Below are 7,189 nucleotides of genomic sequence, written 5' to 3' on the forward strand. Positions count from 1 at the left end.
AAGTAGGAGAGATTTAGAACAGCAACATTTTTAATAGTGCAAATGATTAACTATCGGAATGAGTTATTTAGGGATGTGCTGAAAGCTCCAACACTTTGATTCTTTAAATCAAGAGATGCTTTGTAACACAATAACAACTATGATAAAAGAATTGATGCTTCAAATGGCCTTTATTTTACAGATTGTCAGTTGGTCAGAGCCACAACAGTTCTCATAGGATCATAGAATAGTTTGGGTTGGAAGGGACCTTTGAAGGTCATCTAGTCCAACTCCCTCTGCAATGAACAGGGACATCTTCAACTAGATCAGATTGTTCAGAGCTCCATCCAACCTGACCTTGAATGTTTCCAGGGATGGGGCATCTACCACCTCTCTGGGTAACCTGTGCCAGTGTAAAAAATATCTTCCTTATATCTAGTCTAAATCTACTCTCTTTTAGTTGAAAACCATTACCCCTTGTCCTATCACAACAGGCCCTGTTATAAAGTTTGTCCCCATCTTTCCTGTAGGCCCCCTTTAAGTACTGAAAGGCCACAATAAGGTCTACCCAGAGCCTTCTCTTCTCCAGGCTGAACCACCCCAACTGTCTCAGCCTGTGTCTTCATAGGACAGGTGCTCCAGCCCTCTGATCATTTTTGTGGCCCTCCTCTGGACTCACTCCACCAGGTCCATGTCCTTCTTATGTTGGAGGCCACAGAACTGGATGCAGTACTCCAGGTGGGGTCTCATGAGAGCAGAGTAGAGGGGCAGAATCACCTCCCTCAACCTGCTGGCCATGCTTCTTTTGATGCAGCCCAGGATATGGTTGGCCTTCTGGGCTGCGAGCACACATTGTCGGCTCATGTCCAGCTTTTCATCCAGCAGTACCCCCAAATCCTTCTTGGCAGGGCTACTCTCAACCTCTTCATCCTCCAGCCTGTATTGATTCTGGGGGTTACCCCAACCCAGGTGCAGGACCCTGCACTTGGCTTTGTTGAACCTCATGAGGTTCAGATGGGCCCATTTCTCGAGCTTGTCCATGTTCCTCTGGATGGCATCCTGTCCCTTAGGCGTGTCAGCCACACCACTCAGCTTGGTGTTGTCTGCAAACTTGCTGAGGGTGCACTCAATCCCACTATGTCAGTGATGAAGATATTGAACACTACTGGTCCCACTACAGACCCCAGAGGGACACCACTTTTCACTGATCTCCACCTGGACATTGAGCCATTGAGCACTACCCTCTGGATGCGACCATCCACACAATTCCTCACCCACCAAACAGTCCACCCATCAAATCCATACCTCTCCAATTTAGAGAGAAGAATGTTGTGGGGGACTGTGTCAAAGGCCTTTAAAAAGTTATTTCACACCTTAAATCCGTCTTGGACAGGAAAATTACCCACTTGCATGCTTTTCTTCTAGGTATTATTACTGACTTGTTTTTTAATTTGTTTGTTATATTTTATTTTTTCAAAACTGTGTTGCGTTTTAATAAAATGCTGAGAGCTTGCCATGCTAGGTGCTGCTTGGAAACAAGGTGCGAGACAGCTCCTGACAGTCTGCATTGACAGGACAGTGATGGGTGGGAACAAAATTAGAGGTACAGACTTGTTAGGCTTGCATCATCTCAGAAGAGGGAATGAGAAAGCCATAACACTTGAGAAAGCTAAACCTTCTGGCAAGATCCAGAAGCTTTAATCAAGAGGCAAGATAGCAGCCGCACCCAGGACTGCCTGTCTCCAGTAACACCACCATGTTTTGGAACAAGGAGTGGGAGGAGGAGTGAGATGTTCTGCATTAAGGGTTTGGCTAGACCTGATAGATGGTGGTGAAGTTCCAACCATGCCCTCCAGCTCTGACGCCCTTCATGCTGCTCGGATCGGCAGTGGAGATGCCTGCATGGATCCCAGACACCCCAACAGCCAAAGCAGAGAAGCAGGCACTGCAAGGGTGTGACTCACATCATCCTACATGGCCAGGCGAGGATGAGATAGTATCCTCCAGATGTGCCTCTGTCTCTGCACCGGTTGTAGAGTGAGCCCAGGATGTCCACTGCTGGTCAGACAAACCTTGGGCAGGACCTAGCATATTCCTGCCCCCGCAGGGATTTAGCCCTTGAAAAAATGAGTGTGCTGGCTGTGCAAAGGTAAAACAAGCAGGTCTTTCTGCATGCTGCTTTCAGGCCTTGGCCTTGTTACTGAAATACATATTGCAACCACAGCTAGGCGTAAATGTAATATCATGTTTTCCACATATGTTGCTTCTTGGCCAGTACTGCCTGGGGAAAGGTTCAGACATGGAAAACACAATCGTCAATCCCAGGATCCCGTCACTGCCATGAGCACCGCACACAGCCTCTGCCCTTAGAGTTCACCGACTAGCATCAGTGTACAAGAGCCAGGACAAAGTATTTCCTCTAGAAAACAAAAGGATCAGTGCTTTTAGTCACACTAACTGACAGTGGTGTGGAAGGAAGTACTGGCCTTAAATTAGTGCTTTAAATAAATGGGTGGCCTGTTGGGACTGCAGGCTAAATTACAAGTGCAAAACCTGAAGTGTCTGGAGAGCAGAACTGGGGGCCTCCTGATTTTGAAAACAGCTCAGAAGAAGAGAAGAGTTGGATTTTGTACTGTCTCTGCTGGGATCTGCTGCGTAACCGTCTGACTTGACTTTCTTGGGAGATGGTATTAACTTGTTTGTGGCTGTGTAACACTTGTCATATACTGGGCTAAGGAGCAGCCAGTCCCCAAACATATGGTTCATCAGGCAATATTCAGGTCCAGTCAGCTTCAGTGCTGTAGTGTCTCATGTCTAGATCTCCTTCCCCACAGTACAACTCAAGATCTCGGGGTAGGCTTTACAGCTCCCCAGAGGTTGCAGTGGAAGAACAGAATCCATCGAAGCCAGTGCATTGCACAGGGACCCTCGTAAGCTACACAGGAACTAACGACAAAATATAAGGCCTTGGCACTGCTTTGCAAAGAGAATTAAAAGCCTGTATATCCTCAAGATCTGTAGTCATAAATCCTCTCCTGGCTGCAGGCAGTCAAGGAAAGGTGACTTTGTTCTCTCTCTCTTAAGCTCAGTATCAGCATCTAGGAGATTGAGGTTTTAGTCTTACCTCCATCAGGAGGCAGGAGACGTTTGGGGTCAACTGTCTCACTCCCATAAGAGTGCTCCAGTCATTGTCCTGCTGCCCTGAGCTGCTTGCTGTTGGGCTTTGCACAAATTGTCACCTATTCACAAAGTCAGAAGGTGAAATACCGTCTGCCCTTTAGTCCTGTAGTGAAAACACAAGAGCAAGAGCCTCATGGTCCAGCCTGGACCACGCTGTTTACAGCCCCTCTGAGCAGCCCCCGTGCCACACCACCACGCTCTCAGTCCCCTCAGTGCAGCTCCCAAATGAACAGGAACCCCCTGGAGAGCACCCCAGCCCCTACCCTTCCCTCAGCACAGGGCAGTGCATAACCAACCAGGCCATGTGTTTCTAACTGAACATCCTTACACCTGATGGGGAGTGCTGTGAAGCCTACCTAGCGCGGTTTATAGAGCTCATAGCTGGTGAAGACTTCAGGACTTGGAGTTGTTGGAGTAGGCAGGCTCCAACGCAATGAAAACTTGAAGGGGGGAGAGATGCGAACAGTGCAGAAAGCGCATTCATTGCACGCCAAACATTCCTGTGCAAGCCCTACCCCCACGGGCACCAGCTCCATCAGCGCTTCCTTCCGCAGCCGCTCATCCAACCGCTGTGCTGTGGTGGGACACCCCACCGGTGGGACGCAGGACCTTGCTCAGGATCAGGACTCTTCCCTCTATTCCGGCTTAAGGTTTTACCCACGAGGATGGCAAAACAAAGTTCCTAAGGGCACACTAAGGTAGTACTGGGCAGGAATTATGAGGTCAAGCTGCTTCATGTGTGTGTTTCTGCATGTGAGCAGCACGAGCTGCAGGGACAGACGTGAGATGTGGCTGTTTGTGCCGCGCTCATGGCAGGCAACAGGCCAGGGAGCACAGGAAAGGGAGGGAGGGGAACGCAAGGTTTGGTTTCAGTTATTAATCCTCAGCAGCAATGATACAGAAACAGGCAGAGCCTTGCCAAGATGGGACACGTCTGTAGATGCCTTTGCAGCACGCACCTTCTCGCTGTGCCCTGAGTCTGCAGGGGAGCACGCAACGCCCTGTTCAGAAGGGCTCCTGCTTCTGCAGGTAGAGCTTTGCTTACGCCTACCATGGAGCTCTGCAGTCAGCTGAAGGGACTGGCCACCACAAATCCTGAACCAACCAACTCTGCCAAGGGGGTTTCGATACTCCTAACCAGCACAAACTGCTTAAACTTCAGCTGAACACCTCCTGCCCCTCTGCCCAAACCCCAAAGCACAAAAAAAACCCACCAGGAAGGAAACAAATTTTGCCAGACTCAGCTTAGCTAGGAAAGGCTTCAGTCATGGTTAATAACTGATCTTGCAGGAGAAGCCTGCCTCGTCCCTAGTCTGTGCCCCACAGCAGGACTCAGTGTGCAAGTCTAGCTCAAACAGAGGTGATGGTTCTGATGGTAACGTTACCCTGCAAAGCCCTCTGGGCTTTGTAATACAGGAAATCAAGTTTAATTTCCTGCTTTTACATGGGATATTGCATCTACCGATCACAGAGCAAAAGCCTTTGGTCCATTATCAGTGGTTTTACAAAGAAGGAAATGCACAGGACTTGGGGAGAGGTGGTTACTTTTTCAAGGTGCCCAGGCTAGTGGCAGTGCTGGGAAGAAAATCTCAGCTTCCCGAGCGCCAGCCCTCTGCCCTCTGCACTGACACAGCCCCACATAAGCAAAAGGCTCCCTCGAAGCCTCAGCAGCTAAAATACTGGGAATTTGCAATCAAGAGCTAAGGGAGAATCAACCTGGTTGATCTCCCTTGGGGGTCACGAGTTCATTGTTTTCCAAGCTGTTGTTCTTTGTTTTCATCTGAAACAGAGTAAACTCACTTCTGCCCACGTCTGAAGGAAACAATGTGAGTGGTTAAGACTCTTGCAAAGCCAGAATTGCCTCGGTACTGGGAGAACCCTCTGCACAGTGTGCTAGTTCAGTAACTAAAGGATAACTAAAGGTTACTAAGAATACACCAACTAAAGGATAACTAAGAATAACTAAGGTTATCACAGTGGTTGGGAACTCACCACTCGCTTATACCAGCTAGAATCATCTTAGGTAGGAAAACATGATATATCCACATGGCATCTTTGTAGGAGGTAGGGATTGATCCTATGGCTGACCTTCTTTTCAATGAGTTTGAGGACTACCGAGATGTTGCTGGAATGGAACCTGAGTTAGGTTTTAACTTGGTCTGGATGCTATTTAGCTGTTTTATTCTTCTTTCTTGTGTTCCTGGTTTGCAGACTCGACACGAATTAGGAGAGTTTATGTTTTCACACTGGCTGTTCTATTCCTTACAGCCTCAATTATAAAAAGTACTTAGCTGCATCTTGAAGTTTTCAGCAACAAAAACATGAAATCCAGAAGGATCTCATCTAACCTAATCTCATCTTTGGAACAAATACACTTATATTGTTTTACTTTGTAACCTCAACATCTTCTGCCTGCCTGTATAACATACTAATGAAATACAGGGCAGGACTTTCTGAGAATGCCCAAGACAAGTGAGTGAGTCACCTCCTAGGTGAACCTGTCACTGTCCACTGAACAGAGAAGGAGCCTTAAAGATTTGCCTAGACTAGATATGTCCCTTACCCGGAGCCCTGTGAAAGTAATCCTAAAGTTAAGGGAAAGCAGAACATAAACTGAGGACTGACTCAGAGAGAAAATATTGATAAAGAACTAAAACAGAGAAAAAAATTGTAGGGCAGAATGGGTCTCAGCTCCTGATGCTATTGCTAAAAGTTTCAGCTGTAGCTGGCTCTTACAGAGACCAGTGCATCTCCACTCCATCCTGCCCAATAAGCTGACTTGTGGAATAGTTCACTGGTTTCTTTGTTCCACATCTCCATGGAGAAGACAGAGAGAAAACAAGCAAGTCCAAAGTCGGAGCCGGTGTGGTGTGTGGACGGGCGGCCCTTCCTGCCATATAATGCCTTTTTTTCAGAGTCCGGGCACTGTGCTACTGAGACTCCTCCCAGCCAGACTGAGTCATCGTCAGCCAGCATTAAGAAAAGGATAAAATTAGCTTAGCTATTAGTAGAAATGTTTGGCTAATAAATAAAACAGTGAGACACTTTTGCTTAACAGTGGATGCAATCACAGACAGAGATATGTCCTGGCTTCTTGCCTGGATGTAAATACTGCATGGCTAAAATTGTTTGCTTTGTCCAAGCTCAAAAAAAAACAAAATTGATTTGGTAGAAACAAAAGAGCCTCCATGGAGCTGAGCATGCATCCAAGGCTGTGAGGCCAGGAAGCATGAACTGTGTGCGTCTTGGGGCGTCACTCGTTCCTCCAGCACCCTCCCTACCCACGTCCCCGAGTGCCTTTCGGTTGACATCATGTCACACGTTGAAAGAGCACTGGAATCTCAGCGGAGCAGCACGCATGGGGAAGCAGACAGTGAAAGACACAGTAAACAGAGCATGCATTCAAAACCAGTATGTCGGACCTGCAGCACTGGTCCAGCCCGTTTAATGGCTGGCAAAGGAAAGGCAGTCTGCAGTGTGTGAGGAAGGTCATCACTGCCTCGGGCAGGATCCACATCAGGTCCTTATCCTATGCCTTTTCTTGCAGGGAATTCCTGCGGACTCTTGGGATTTTCCCTCCATTGTGAATAGGTTACAGGGTCTCTCCTTCGCTGCAAAGCGAAATCCACCCAGGACCACAGCACTGAAGACATAAAGGGAGATGGCAGCCCAGAGGATGGGATGGAGCACAGAAGCAGAAATATGGAGAGACAGTGGGAGGCGGCAGGGAAGAGGTTAAGGGCCAGGGTGACTTTTGTGAGCACGGAGAAGCAGCACAAGATTTTTACTGCCCCATGGGTGTGACTGGAGCTAAACATCAAGGGATGGCCTCATCAGAGAGCAGCTCCAAGCTGACTCACCAGCTGAGTCACAGCCTTGCCCGGACTCTATTCTTTTCCCAATCAAGGAAACAGCAAATTCCAACAAACTTCTTTTAAGGCTGTCGTTTGGATGCTGAGCATTCCTTCACCAAGCCTCTACTCTTGACAATCCCCTGTGCTGTTCCCTGTCCTTAACACAGCGGGAGAGG

This window comes from Charadrius vociferus, unplaced genomic scaffold (assembly GCF_000708025.1).
Source record: "Charadrius vociferus isolate BGI_N301 unplaced genomic scaffold, ASM70802v2 scaffold1, whole genome shotgun sequence".
In the NCBI taxonomy this organism is placed as follows: domain Eukaryota; kingdom Metazoa; phylum Chordata; class Aves; order Charadriiformes; family Charadriidae; genus Charadrius; species Charadrius vociferus.